This window comes from Schistocerca serialis, chromosome 9, assembly GCF_023864345.2.
Source record: "Schistocerca serialis cubense isolate TAMUIC-IGC-003099 chromosome 9, iqSchSeri2.2, whole genome shotgun sequence".
NCBI classification, from domain to species: Eukaryota; Metazoa; Arthropoda; class Insecta; order Orthoptera; family Acrididae; genus Schistocerca; species Schistocerca serialis.
In genome coordinates, this window is record NC_064646.1 from 151,862,790 (window position 1) to 151,878,286 (window position 15,497).

Here is a 15,497-nt window from a genome sequence, read left to right on the forward strand (position 1 = left end):
GTCTGTAATCTACTAAGTGGAATGGGTGGTTTGAGTGAGTTGTTAACATAAGTTTAGTATACTTCTCTAGAATATAAAGTTCTTAAAATTGAGAAAACATAGGCCTGAATTATTGCTACTGCTGATTCTAGAATTAATAGAAGTATTTGTCCAATAATTAATAGTGAAATTAAGTTTATTGATATAGATGGTCCTGTATTTCCTAGTAACGTTAATAGTAAGTGTCCTGCAATTATATTTGCTGCTAGTCGTACTGCTAGTGTACCTGGTCAAATGATATTTCTAATTGTTTCAATTAATACTATAAATGATATTAATGCAGGCGGTGTTCCTTGGGGAACAAGGTGTGTAAATATGTGATTTGTATGATTAATTCATCCAAATAATATAAATCTTAATCATATAGGTAGAGCGATTGCAAATGTTAATGCTAAATGTCGTGTTCTAGTAAAGATGTAGGGGAATAATCCAATGAAATTATTAAATAGTATTATAATAAAGATTGAAATGAAGATGAATGTTGTTCCATTAAATGATTTTGGTCCTAGCAATGTTTTAAATTCATTGTGTAAGGTTAAGTTTAGTTTATTTCAAATAATATTAATTCGTGATGATGTAAGTCAAAATATTGATGGGATTAATAATAATCCTGGGAATGTTCTAGTTCAATTTAACGATAAATTGAAGATATTAGTTGATGGATCAAATGTTGAAAATAAGTTTGTTATCATTTTCAATTCAAGTTCTTTATATCAATTGTTCTTTTTTCTGCTCTTTTAATAAGGTTTGGTTTAAATGAGAAAAAGTTTATTTGATTAAATAAAATTAATGTAGTCGAAAATATAATAAATAGGGAGAATCATATGAGAGGGGATATTTGAGGGATTTGGATTGAATTCCCCATCAGAAGTAGTCGTTAATTTACTATTTTTTGGTTTAAGAGACCATTACCTACTTTCAGTCATCTGATGTATTTCAAGGTGTACTAATTATTTAGTTATTTTAGATTGACACACTAATGTTATATACTTTAACTAACTCCTTAGATTATCTTAGATAATCACTTGATAAATAAGTTTACTGAAGTTCTTTCAATTACAATTGGTATAAATCTGTGGTTTGCTCCACAGATTTCTGAGCATTGTCCAAAGAATAGTCCAGGCCGGTTTATTGTAAATGTTCCTTGGTTTAGTCGACCTGGCGTTGCGTCAATTTTAACTCCTAATGCAGGCACTGCTCATGAGTGTAGAACGTCTGATGCTCTTGTTAATACTCGTACTTCTGTATTTATTGGTAAAACTGTTCGGTTATCTACATCTAGAAGCCGAAATCCGTCGTTTTCTAGGTCTTGTTCTGGTGTTATGTAAGTGTCAAATTCTACATCTATAAAGTCTGAATATTCATATCTTCAATATCATTGTCGTCCAATTGTTTTAATTGTAATTATTGCGTCTACTGAATCATCAAGTAAATATAGTAGTCGTAATGATGGTAGTGCAATAAAAATTAGTGTAATTGCTGGTAGTGCTGTTCAGATTGTTTCAATTAAATGTCCGTGAAGTATGTTTCGATTTGTATAGGCAATGAATAATATGTAACTTAGGGCATAGCCTACAATTACTGTAATTAATAATAATACAACCATAGTATGATCATGGAAGAATGATAGTTGCTCCATTAATGGTGAAGCTCCATCTTGAAGGGATAGATTTGATCATGTTGCCATTAATTAATTTTTCTAATAAACGGTCAAACCTTTATTTGTAGAGCTTAAATCTACTGCACTAATCTGCCATATTAGAATCTAGAAATTAATGGTAGCTCTGAGTAACTGTGTTCCGCAGGTGGGTTATTTTGTAGTCATTCTGTTGATCTTCTTATATTAGCTCTAAATATGATTGCCCGGTTTGTAATCATTCTTTCTCATATAATTACAATGAATATAATGATTCCTACAATAGAAATTGTGGACCCAATTCTTGATACTACATTTCATGATGTATATGCGTCTGGATAGTCTGAATATCGTCGTGGTATTCCTGCTAGTCCTAGGAAGTGTTAAGGAAAAAATGTTAAGTTTACTCCAATAAATATAATTGTAAATTGGATTTTTAATCATGTATTATTTATAGTTAATCCTGTAAATAATGGGTATCATTGAATAACACCTCCTATGATTGCAAATACTGCTCCTATGGATAACACATAATGGAAGTGGGCTACTACATAATATGCATCATGTAATACGATGTCAAGTGATGAATTTGCTAATACTAATCCTGTTAGTCCACCAATTGTAAATAGGAAAATAAATCCTAAAGCTCATAATAACGGAGGATTGAATTTGAATTTAGTTCCATATAGTGTAGCTAATCATCTGAATACCTTGTTTCCTGTAGGTACAGCAATAATTATTGTTGCTGATGTAAAGTATGCTCGTGTGTCAACATCTATTCCTACTGTGAATATATGATGTGCTCATACAATAAATCCTATTAGTCCAATTGATAATATAGCATAAATTATACCTAATGTTCCAAATGATTCAATTTTTCCTCTTTCTTGACATACAATGTGAGAAATAATTCCAAACCCTGGTAGAATTAAAATGTAAACTTCTGGGTGCCCAAAGAATCAGAATAGGTGTTGATATAAAATTGGATCACCTCCTCCCGCAGGGTCAAAGAATGATGTATTTAAATTTCGATCTGTTAATAGTATAGTAATAGCCCCTGCTAATACTGGAAGCGATAAAAGGAGGAGAAGGGCTGTAATAGCTACAGATCAAACAAATAAAGGTGTTTGATTTAGAGTTATACTTTCTGATCGTATATTAATTGCTGTTGTAATGAAGTTTACTGCACCAAGAATAGATGATACACCTGCTAAGTGAAGTGAAAAAATAGCTAGGTCTACAGATGCCCCCCCCATGTGCGATAGCTCCTGGAAGAGGAGGGTAAACTGTTCATCCTGTACCAGCACCATTATCTACTATGGAAGATGTAAGAAGAAGGGTAAGTGAAGGCGGTAGTAATCAAAAACTTATATTATTTATTCGTGGGAACGCTATATCTGGTGCACCAATTATTAATGGTACGAGTCAATTACCAAATCCACCAATTATAATAGGTATTACTATAAAAAAAATTATTACAAATGCGTGGGCTGTAATAATGACATTATAAATTTGGTCATCTCCAATTAGAGATCCTGGTTGACCAAGTTCAGCACGACTAGTATTCTTATTGATGTTCCTACTATTCCTGCTCACGCTCTAAATAAAAAGTATAAAGTACCAATATCCTTATGGTTTGTTGAGAATAATCATTTTTGCGGTAAGATGGCTGAATTTAAGGTGGTAGACTGTAAATCTACTTATGAGATGTTTCTCTCTTACCATACTTTAGGTCTTATATTCAATTATGATTCTAGACTGCAATTCTAGAGGTGTAAAATTTTACTAAGGCCTAAAAGATTATTCTTTTAATTATAACTTTGAAGGTTATTAGTTTGTTTAACTTAAGTCCTTAGTATAATGAGATTAAGGTTGATGTTGAGATTAATCTTATTGTTGAAATTATTACTGTTATAGGAAGAATAATTCTTGATTTTTGAGACTTTATTTTTATAGATCACGAATTTTCTGTGTATGATATAATTAGGGCTGAGATTCTAATACGTATATAATAATAAAGTGTAATTGTAGTTAATACAACCATAATTGTTATAATAGTTGTTATGTTATTTTCCATCAATGATTGTATTACAATTCATTTTGGTAGAAATCCAAGAAATGGTGGTAAACCACCTAAGGATAAAAGGGATAAAAATATTATGAATTTAATTTCAGTTTTTATATTTCTGGCTGAATAGATCTGATTTATAAAAAATAAATGTATTTGCTTAAATAATAGGACCATAATTAATCTTAATAGTGAATAAATAATAAAGTATAGTTCCCAAATGTTTTCTCTAACTGTTAGGGATCTAATTATTCACCCTAAATGTCTAATTGAGGAATATGCTAGAAGTTGTCGTAGCGATGTTTGATTTAAACCACCTATTGCCACAATAATAATTCTTAGAATAATAATTGTTCAAATGAAAGTTCTTAGTTGAATACAATAAGATAATACTATTATTGGGGCAATTTTTTGCCTTGTTATTAGTGTTAAACAGTTATTTCATCTTGAAGCTCCTATTACTTCTGGAAATCAGAAATGAAAGGGTGCAGCCCCGATCTTTAATAATAATCTAGATCTAATTATTATTGATGGAATAAATTCTGTTTCTCATCCTATTGGATACTTTATTTGAATCAGCAAAATTGAAAATAATAGTATTGTCGATGCTATTGCTTGGACAATAAAATATTTAATTGATGATTCATTTATTATTATATTTTTATTTCTTGTTAGGAGCGGAATAAATGAAAGTAAGTTGATCTCAAGTCCTATTCAAACTCCAAATCAGGAGTTTGATGAAATGGACAGGATCGTTCCTATCATTAATGTTGATAGGAAGAGAAGTTTTGTAGAGTTGTTGGTTATTAAAAAGGAGAGGATTGATACCTCTATAAATGGTGTATGAACCCATTAGCTTTTTTAGCTTACCTTTTTACATTAAGGTGTATGATGCACGTTAGTTTTTGATACTAAAGGAGGTAGTTTAATTCTGTCTTATGTAATTTTTAATGAAGGTAATTTTATTTACTTGATTTACCCTATCAAGGTAACCCTTTAATCAGGCACTTCATTTATATTTAATATATAAATTAAAAATTTCTTTTAGAAATTTGTTTATGTATTATTTTGGTTATTTCTCATTAATTTATCTCGGTTAGGATAATCTGAATATATATTATATATAATAAATAATTTATATTAATATATTACATTTAATTAAATTTAAATACCTATAATGTTATTTTATAATTATTAAATGATTATTTTAATACATTTATTTACCTAGGATTATAGCTACTTATGTTTTTAGCTTAAAATAGGTGATTATATTATAAATTATATAATAATATGTAATTTAATATTAAATATTATTATAATTGGATATAATAAATATAATTAATATTATTAAATATAAAATTTTATATTAATATAAATAATTATATTAATTAGAATAATATAATTTAATATATTATCTATAATTAGATTATTTAACTAATTAATATTTAAGTTAACTTAATATAAAGTTAATTTTATATTAATACCATATTACATTAATTTACATAATTATATTAAATATATTTATTATATTATTTAATCTTTCTTTATTATTAGTGAAAAGAAAGATTAAATAAGAAAGAATATAATACATTTATCGTTATACATGTTCCATATTAATCTTTATTTATATATAATAGAGAAGTTGTTGTGGTCATTCTAGGGTGCGTTTCTTTTTTTTTTGTCATTTTTGCGTTTCTTTTCTTTTTTATTCTTTAAATATTTGAATCTTTTATTTTTTCTTATTTTTATAAATTTTTGAATTTCTTATTTTGTTTCCAAAAGTTTTATTCTTGCTTATTTATTCACTTTTTCTTTGTATTATATGTAAGTTTTGTTAAACTAAATGTTTTATTTTGCAGTAATTTGATTTAATTATCAAGTGATTTTGGATTTAGCAAATGATTTAGTATCGGCATAATTCGTGCCAGCAGCCGCGGTTATACAATTGATACAAGTGAATATTATTGGTTAAAACAGTTATTTATATTTTTAGGGTTAAAATATAAATTTGTAAGGTGAAATGTTAAAATTTATTTATAGCTCTTTTTATGAATCTGTGAAATTTGAATAATAAACTAGGATTAGATACCCTATTATTTTAAATGTTAATTATATTTACCAGGGTACTATTAGTTAAGGTCTTTAAACCCAAAGAATTTGGCGGTATCTCATTCCATTCAGAGGAACCTACTCCGTGATTGATAATACACGATTTACTCTACTTAATTTATTTGTTTGTATATCTCCGTTATCAGAGAATCTTTTTAGAGTTATAATTCTCAAGATTTATAATTATAAAATATTTCAGGTCAAGGTGCAGCTTATAATTAAGAGGAGGTGGGTTACAATAGATTTTTGTTTATAACGGATTTGATGGTGAAATACTATTAATGAAGGTGGATTTGATAGTAATTTAATTTATTTAATTTTACTGATATTGGCTCTGAGGTGTGTACACATCGCCCGTCTCTCTCATTACTGATTATCTATTTTATTATCTTAATTTAGCTTCAATTTAGATGAGATAAGTCGTAACATAGTAGATGTACTGGAAAGTGTATCAAGGAAGAGTTTCAAGATATAACTTATTAGTAAAGTGTTTCATTTACACTGAAAATTTTTCTGTGCAAATCAGGTTATCTTGGTTATTTATTTTATTATATTTATTTTTTGTTTATTTAATTATTTAATAAAAATAATTTTGTCGAATTTTGTCTTAGTATATTTTGTAGAATTGATTTTTTATATTATAGTTTATTGGTAATGTAATTGTTTTATGAAATATTATTTTAAATTTTTAAAAGTAGATTTTATTTATTGTACCTTTTGTATCAGGGTTTATCCAAATTTTAGTATTTTCTTTACTTGTCTCGATTTGGGTTGATTTATAAATAATTTATAGTTAATGTATCATAATTATTATTAAATTATTTATAGAAATGAGATGTTAATCGTTTCCCAAGATATCTAGTTTCTTAAGAAAAAATTTAATTTTTTGAAGTTAATTGTTTTTATTTAATTTTTTAGGTATAAATATTAACTTATTTATTCTTTAAGGGATAAGCTTTGAAGTTAATAACCCATAATTTGTTTTATAAAATATAATAGTAAGCTTTAAACCAGCTATCTCTAAGATTACGTTTTAGTTCATTATTTTTATTTTTGATTTTATAATTATTTTAGGTTTTTTATTAAGATTATAAATTTAATTTTGAAATTTTTGTAATAATGATGGAATTAGTATATTTATTTGTATATAATTTTTACCTTGTTAATTTATTATAAGGAACTAGGCAAAATTAATTTCCGCCTTTTTATCAAAAACATGTCCTCTAGAAAATACTTTGAGGTCTGGCCTGCTCACTGAGCAGATTTTTAAAGAGCCGCGGTATTTTGACCGTGCAAAGGTAGCATAATCATTAGTCTCTTAATTAGTGGCTGGAATGAATGGCTTGACGAGAAATCAACTGTCTCTTAATAAATTTTTGAATTTAACTTTTGAGTCAAAAGGCTTAAATTTTTCTTTAGGACGAGAAGACCCTATAGAGCTTAACATTTTATTCTTATATAGTTTTTTGTTTGTCTTTCTATATTTAATGATGATGTTTTGTTGGGGTGACATGAAGAATAAATAAACTCTTCATTATTATATCATTTATTTATGTTTGTTTTGATCTATAATTTATGATCATAAGATTAAGTTACCTTAGGGATAGCAGCGTAATTGTTTTTGAAAGCTCATATCGACAAAGCAGATTGCGACCTCGATGTTGGATTAAGAAAAATTTTGGGTGCAGTAGCCCAGTAATTAGGTCTGTTCGACCTTTAAATTCTTACATGATCTGAGATCAGACCGGCGTGAGCCAGGTCGGTTTCTATCCTAAGATTATTAATTCATATTAGTACGAAAGGACCATATGGTTGAAATATTTTTTATTTTATTGATTAATATTAATTAAATTACTATTTTGACAGATTAATGTGTTGAATTTAGAATTCATTTATGTAGATTTTTTCTACAAATAGTATTGATACTTTATGATTTATTTATGTTTATTTTGAATTTTCTTTTATTAGTTATTTGTGTTTTAATTAGTGTTGCCTTTTTAACTTTATTAGAGCGTAAGGTTTTAGGTTATATTCAAATTCGAAAGGATCCAAATAAAGTAGGTTTTGTCGGAATTCCTCAACCCTTTAGTGATGCTATCAAGTTAATTTGTAAGGAGCAGCCAATTCCTATTATATTTAATTATTTACTTTATTACTTTTCTCCTGTTTTTAATTTAATAATTTCCTTGGCTGTTTGAGTGATTTTTCCCTACTTAACTTATATATGTTCTTTCTCTTATGGATTTTTGTTTTTTCTATGCTGTACTAGATTAGGTGTTTATACTGTTATAATTGCTGGTTGGTCTTCTAATTCAAATTATTCTTTACTAGGTTCTCTTCGTTCTGTTGCTCAAACAATTTCATATGAAGTTAGTTTGGCTTTAATTTTATTATCTTTAATTATTTTAATTGGTAGTTTTAACATGTTTGATTTTATAAATTATCAGCTTTATTGTTGATTTATTATTATTTCTTTTCCTTTGGCTTTAGCTTGTTTTGCTTCTTGTTTAGCTGAAACTAACCGTACTCCTTTTGACTTTGCCGAAGGTGAATCTGAGTTAGTTTTAGGGTTTAATATTGAATACGGTGCAGGAGGTTTTACTTTAATTTTTTTAGCTGAGTATACTAGAATTGTTTTTATAGGAATGTTATTAGCTTTAATTTTTTTAGGCGGTGATTTTTATTCTTTTATATTTTTATTAAGCTTGCTGTTATGTCCTTTGGTTTTATTTGAGTTCGTGGCACATTACCACGTTTTCGTTACGATAAGTTAATGTACTTAGCTTGAAAAAGTTTTTTGCCATTATCTTTAAATTTTTTTATTTTCTTTGTTGGTTTAAAGATTTTATTTATTTCATTTATTTAGTGAAATTTTTTAAGAAAAGTTAATAGAAGAGTTAAACTTCTAGTTTTATGTTTTCAAAACATATGCTTTTCCTAAGCTAATTAACTTATTATTCCTTAATTAGTTTATCTCATGTGTTTGCAACATGTACATTAATTAAGAAGTATGTAAAGTAAATAATTGTTAAGATTTGTCCTGTTATAATGTAAGGTTCTTCAACAGGCCGTTTTCCAATTCAAGTTAATAAGCATACAACAACTACTATAATTCAGAATAAAATCTGGTTGATAGGATAGAATTGAATACCTCGGAATGGTGTTTTATTATAAAATGGTAAAATTATTAAGATTCTAATAGATAAGAATAATGCAATAACACCTCCGAGTTTATTAGGGATTGACCGTAGAATTGCGTATGCAAATAAGAAGTACCATTCTGGTTGAATATGGACGGGAGTTACTAATGGGTTGGCAGGTACAAAATTATCAGGATCTCCTAGGAGGTAGGGATTAATCAAGCACAGTATAATTAATAATGATGTTATTAATACAAATGTAATAGAGTCCTTGAAAGTAAAGTATGGGTGAAATGGGATTTTTTCAATATCTCCATTTAGCCCTAGGGGGTTGTTAGACCCTGTTTGGTGTAGGAAAAATAAATGAATTGCTGCCATTGCAGCAATAATAAATGGTAGTACAAAATGAAATGTAAAGAATCGATTTAATGTTGCATTATCAACAGCAAACCCTCCTCATACTCATTGAACTAAATCTGTTCCTAAGTATGGGATTGCTGATAATAAATTAGTAATTACTGTTGCACCTCAGAATGATATTTGACCTCAAGGTAAAACGTATCCTATAAATGCAGTTGCTATAACTAAAAATAGGATTACTGTACCAATTATTCAGGTGTGTATGTATACATAAGATCCGTAGTAAATCCCTCGTCCTACATGTAAATAAATACAAATAAAAAATATAGAAGCTCCATTTGCATGTAAGGTTCGAATAATTCAGCCATTATTTACGTCTCAGCAGATGTGAACTACACTACTAAATGCTATTTCAATATTTGATGTATAATGTATAGCTAAAAATATTCCAGTTACAATTTGAATTACCAAACATAGCCCTAGTAGGGACCCAAAATTGAAGCTAAATTAAGATAATAAAATAGATAATCAGTAATGAGAGCAACGGGCGATGTGTACACACCTCAGAGCCAATATCAGTAAAATTAAATAAATTAAATTACTATCAAATCCACCTTCATTAATAGTATTTCACCATCAAATCCGTTATAAACAAAAATCTATTGTAACCCACCTCCTCTTAATTATAAGCTGCACCTTGACCTGAAATATTTTATAATTATAAATCTTGAGAATTATAACTCTAAAAAGATTCTCTGATAACGGAGATATACAAACAAATAAATTAAGTAGAGTAAATCGTGTATTATCAATCACGGAGTAGGTTCCTCTGAATGGAATGAGATACCGCCAAATTCTTTGGGTTTAAAGACCTTAACTAATAGTACCCTGGTAAATATAATTAACATTTAAAATAATAGGGTATCTAATCCTAGTTTATTATTCAAATTTCACAGATTCATAAAAAGAGCTATAAATAAATTTTAACATTTCACCTTACAAATTTATATTTTAACCCTAAAAATATAAATAACTGTTTTAACCAATAATATTCACTTGTATCAATTGTATAACCGCGGCTGCTGGCACGAATTATGCCGATACTAAATCATTTGCTAAATCCAAAATCACTTGATAATTAAATCAAATTACTGCAAAATAAAACATTTAGTTTAACAAAACTTACATATAATACAAAGAAAAAGTGAATAAATAAGCAAGAATAAAACTTTTGGAAACAAAATAAGAAATTCAAAAATTTATAAAAATAAGAAAAAATAAAAGATTCAAATATTTAAAGAATAAAAAAGAAAAGAAACGCAAAAATGACAAAAAAAAAGAAACGCACCCTAGAATGACCACAACAACTTCTCTATTATATATAAATAAAGATTAATATGGAACATGTATAGTGATAAATGTATTATATTCTTTCTTATTTAATCTTTCTTTTCACTAATAATAAAGAAAGATTAAATAATATAATAAATATATTTAATATAATTATGTAAATTAATGTAATATGGTATTAATATAAAATTAACTTTATATTAAGTTAACTTAAATATTAATTAGTTAAATAATCTAATTATAGATAATATATTAAATTATATTATTCTAATTAATATAATTATTTATATTAATATAAAATTTTATATTTAATAATATTAATTATATTTATTATATCCAATTATAATAATATTTAATATTAAATTACATATTATTATATAATTTATAATATAATCACCTATTTTAAGCTAAAAACATAAGTAGCTATAATCCTAGGTAAATAAATGTATTAAAATAATCATTTAATAATTATAAAATAACATTATTGGTAATTAAATTTAATTAAATGTAATATATTAATATAAATTATTTATTATATATAATATATATTCAGATTATCCTAACCAAGACAAATTAATTAGAAATAACCAAAATAATACATAAACAAATTTCTAAAAGAAATTTTTAATTTATATATTAAATATAAATGAAGTGCCTGATTAAAGGGTTACCTTGATAGGGTAAATCAAGTAAATAAAATTACCTTCATTAAAAATTACATAAGACAGAATTAAACTACCTCCTTTAGTATCAAAAACTAACGTGCATCATACACCTTAATGTAAAAAGGTAAGCTAAAAAAGCTAATGGGTTCATACACCATTTATAGAGGTATCAATCCTCTCCTTTTTAATAACCAACAACTCTACAAAACTTCTCTTCCTATCAACATTAATGATAGGAACGATCCTGTCCATTTCATCAAACTCCTGATTTGGAGTTTGAATAGGACTTGAGATCAACTTACTTTCATTTATTCCGCTCCTAACAAGAAATAAAAATATAATAATAAATGAATCATCAATTAAATATTTTATTGTCCAAGCAATAGCATCGACAATACTATTATTTTCAATTTTGCTGATTCAAATAAAGTATCCAATAGGATGAGAAACAGAATTTATTCCATCAATAATAATTAGATCTAGATTATTATTAAAGATCGGGGCTGCACCCTTTCATTTCTGATTTCCAGAAGTAATAGGAGCTTCAAGATGAAATAACTGTTTAACACTAATAACAAGGCAAAAAATTGCCCCAATAATAGTATTATCTTATTGTATTCAACTAAGAACTTTCATTTGAACAATTATTATTCTAAGAATTATTATTGTGGCAATAGGTGGTTTAAATCAAACATCGCTACGACAACTTCTAGCATATTCCTCAATTAGACATTTAGGGTGAATAATTAGATCCCTAACAGTTAGAGAAAACATTTGGGAACTATACTTTATTATTTATTCACTATTAAGATTAATTATGGTCCTATTATTTAAGCAAATACATTTATTTTTTATAAATCAGATCTATTCAGCCAGAAATATAAAAACTGAAATTAAATTCATAATATTTTTATCCCTTTTATCCTTAGGTGGTTTACCACCATTTCTTGGATTTCTACCAAAATGAATTGTAATACAATCATTGATGGAAAATAACATAACAACTATTATAACAATTATGGTTGTATTAACTACAATTACACTTTATTATTATATACGTATTAGATTCTCAGCCCTAATTATATCATACACAGAAAATTCGTGATCTATAAAAATAAAGTCTCAAAAATCAAGAATTATTCTTCCTATAACAGTAATAATTTCAACAATAAGATTAATCTCAACATCAACCTTAATCTCATTATACTAAGGACTTAAGTTAAACAAACTAATAACCTTCAAAGTTATAATTAAAAGAATAATCTTTTAGGCCTTAGTAAAATTTTACACCTCTAGAATTGCAGTCTAGAATCATAATTGAATATAAGACCTAAAGTATGGTAAGAGAGAAACATCTCATAAGTAGATTTACAGTCTACCACCTTAAATTCAGCCATCTTACCGCAAAAATGATTATTCTCAACAAACCATAAGGATATTGGTACTTTATACTTTTTATTTGGAGCGTGAGCAGGAATAGTAGGAACATCAATAAGAATACTTATTCGTGCTGAACTTGGTCAACCAGGATCTCTAATTGGAGATGACCAAATTTATAATGTCATTATTACAGCCCACGCATTTGTAATAATTTTTTTTATAGTAATACCTATTATAATTGGTGGATTTGGTAATTGACTCATACCATTAATAATTGGTGCACCAGATATAGCGTTCCCACGAATAAATAATATAAGTTTTTGATTACTACCGCCTTCACTTACCCTTCTTCTTACATCTTCCATAGTAGATAACGGTGCTGGTACAGGATGAACAGTTTACCCTCCTCTTCCAGGAGCTATCGCACATGGGGGGGCATCTGTAGACCTAGCTATTTTTTCACTTCACTTAGCAGGTGTATCATCTATTCTTGGTGCAGTAAACTTCATTACAACAGCAATTAATATACGATCAGAAAGTATTACTCTAAATCAAACACCTTTATTTGTTTGATCTGTAGCTATTACAGCCCTTCTCCTCCTTTTATCGCTTCCAGTATTAGCAGGGGCTATTACTATACTATTAACAGATCGAAATTTAAATACATCATTCTTTGACCCTGCGGGAGGAGGTGACCCAATTTTATATCAACACCTATTCTGATTCTTTGGGCACCCAGAAGTTTACATTTTAATTCTACCAGGGTTTGGAATTATTTCTCACATTGTATGTCAAGAAAGAGGAAAAATTGAATCATTTGGAACATTAGGTATAATTTATGCTATATTATCAATTGGACTAATAGGATTTATTGTATGAGCACATCATATATTCACAGTAGGAATAGATGTTGACACACGAGCATACTTTACATCAGCAACAATAATTATTGCTGTACCTACAGGAAACAAGGTATTCAGATGATTAGCTACACTATATGGAACTAAATTCAAATTCAATCCACCGTTATTATGAGCTTTAGGATTTATTTTCCTATTTACAATTGGTGGACTAACAGGATTAGTATTAGCAAATTCATCACTTGACATCGTATTACATGATACATATTATGTAGTAGCCCACTTCCATTATGTGTTATCCATAGGAGCAGTATTTGCAATCATAGGAGGTGTTATTCAATGATACCCATTATTTACAGGATTAACTATAAATAATACATGATTAAAAATCCAATTTACAATTATATTTATTGGAGTAAACTTAACATTTTTTCCTCAACACTTCCTAGGACTAGCAGGAATACCACGACGATATTCAGACTATCCAGACGCATATACATCATGAAATGTAGTATCAAGAATTGGGTCCACAATTTCTATTGTAGGAATCATTATATTCATTGTAATTATATGAGAAAGAATGATTACAAACCGGGCAATCATATTTAGAGCTAATATAAGAAGATCAACAGAATGACTACAAAATAACCCACCTGCGGGACACAGTTACTCAGAGCTACCATTAATTTCTAGATTCTAATATAGCAGATTAGTGCAGTAGATTTAAGCTCTACAAATAAAGGTTTGACCTTTTATTAGAAAAATTAATTAATGGCAACATGATCAAATCTATCCCTTCAAGATGGAGCTTCACCATTAATGGAGCAACTATCATTCTTCCATGATCATACTATGGTCGTATTATTATTAATTACAGTAATTGTAGGCTATGCCCTAAGTTACATATTATTCATTGCCTATACAAATCGAAACATACTTCACGGACATTTAATTGAAACAATCTGAACAGCACTACCAGCAATTACACTAATTTTTATTGCACTGCCATCATTACGACTACTATATTTACTTGATGATTCAGTAGACGCAATAATTACAATTAAAACAATTGGACGACAATGATATTGAAGATATGAATATTCAGACTTTATAGATGTAGAATTTGACACTTACATAACACCAGAACAAGACCTAGAAAACGACGGATTTCGGCTTCTAGATGTAGATAACCGAACAATTTTACCAATAAATACAGAAGTACGAGTATTAACAAGAGCATCAGACGTTCTACACTCATGAGCAGTGCCTGCATTAGGAGTTAAAATTGACGCAACGCCAGGTCGACTAAACCAAGGAACATTTACAATAAACCGGCCGGGACTATTCTTTGGACAATGCTCAGAAATCTGTGGAGCAAACCACAGATTTATACTAATTGTAATTGAAAGAACTTCAGTAAACTTATTTATCAAGTGATTATCTAAGATAATCTAAGGAGTTAGTTAAAATATATAACATTAGAGTGTCAATCTAAAATAACTAAATAATTAGTACACCTTGAAATACATCAGATGACTGAAAGTAGGTAATGGTCTCTTAAACCAAAAAATAGTAAATTAACGACTACTTCTGATGGGGAATTCAATCCAAATACCTCAAATATCCCCTCTCATATGATTCTCCCTATTTATTATATTTTCGACTACATTAATTTTATTTAATCAAATAAACTTTTACTCATTTAAACCAAACCTTATTAAAAGAGCAGAAAAAAGAACAATTGATATAAAGAACTTGAATTGAAAATGATAACAAACTTATTTTCAACATTTGATCCATCAACTAATATCTTCAATTTATCATTAAATTGAACTAGAACATTCCTAGGATTATTATTAATCCCATCAATATTTTGACTTACACCATCAC

General features: G+C 27.8%; 2 long non-coding RNA genes across 3 annotated transcripts; one reads left to right on the plus strand and one right to left on the minus strand.

The window, feature by feature from the left end:
* Window positions 1-1,042: 1,042 nt before the first annotated feature.
* Window positions 1,043-14,897, minus strand: LOC126418524 (uncharacterized). The gene is made up of 2 exons (XR_007575858.1): window positions 14,760-14,897; window positions 1,043-1,317 (listed from the first exon to the last, which is right to left on the minus strand). It is a non-coding gene; the product is annotated as an uncharacterized LOC126418524 (long non-coding RNA).
* On the plus strand, window positions 1,248-15,062 carry LOC126418525 (uncharacterized). 2 transcript variants are annotated; one of them, XR_007575859.1, is made up of 2 exons: window positions 1,248-1,345; window positions 14,788-15,062. It is a non-coding gene; the product is annotated as an uncharacterized LOC126418525 (long non-coding RNA). The 2 variants fall into 2 exon arrangements; XR_007575860.1 differs by having other exon boundaries at window positions 1,302-1,356.
* The last annotated feature ends 435 nt before the right edge of the window (window positions 15,063-15,497 follow it).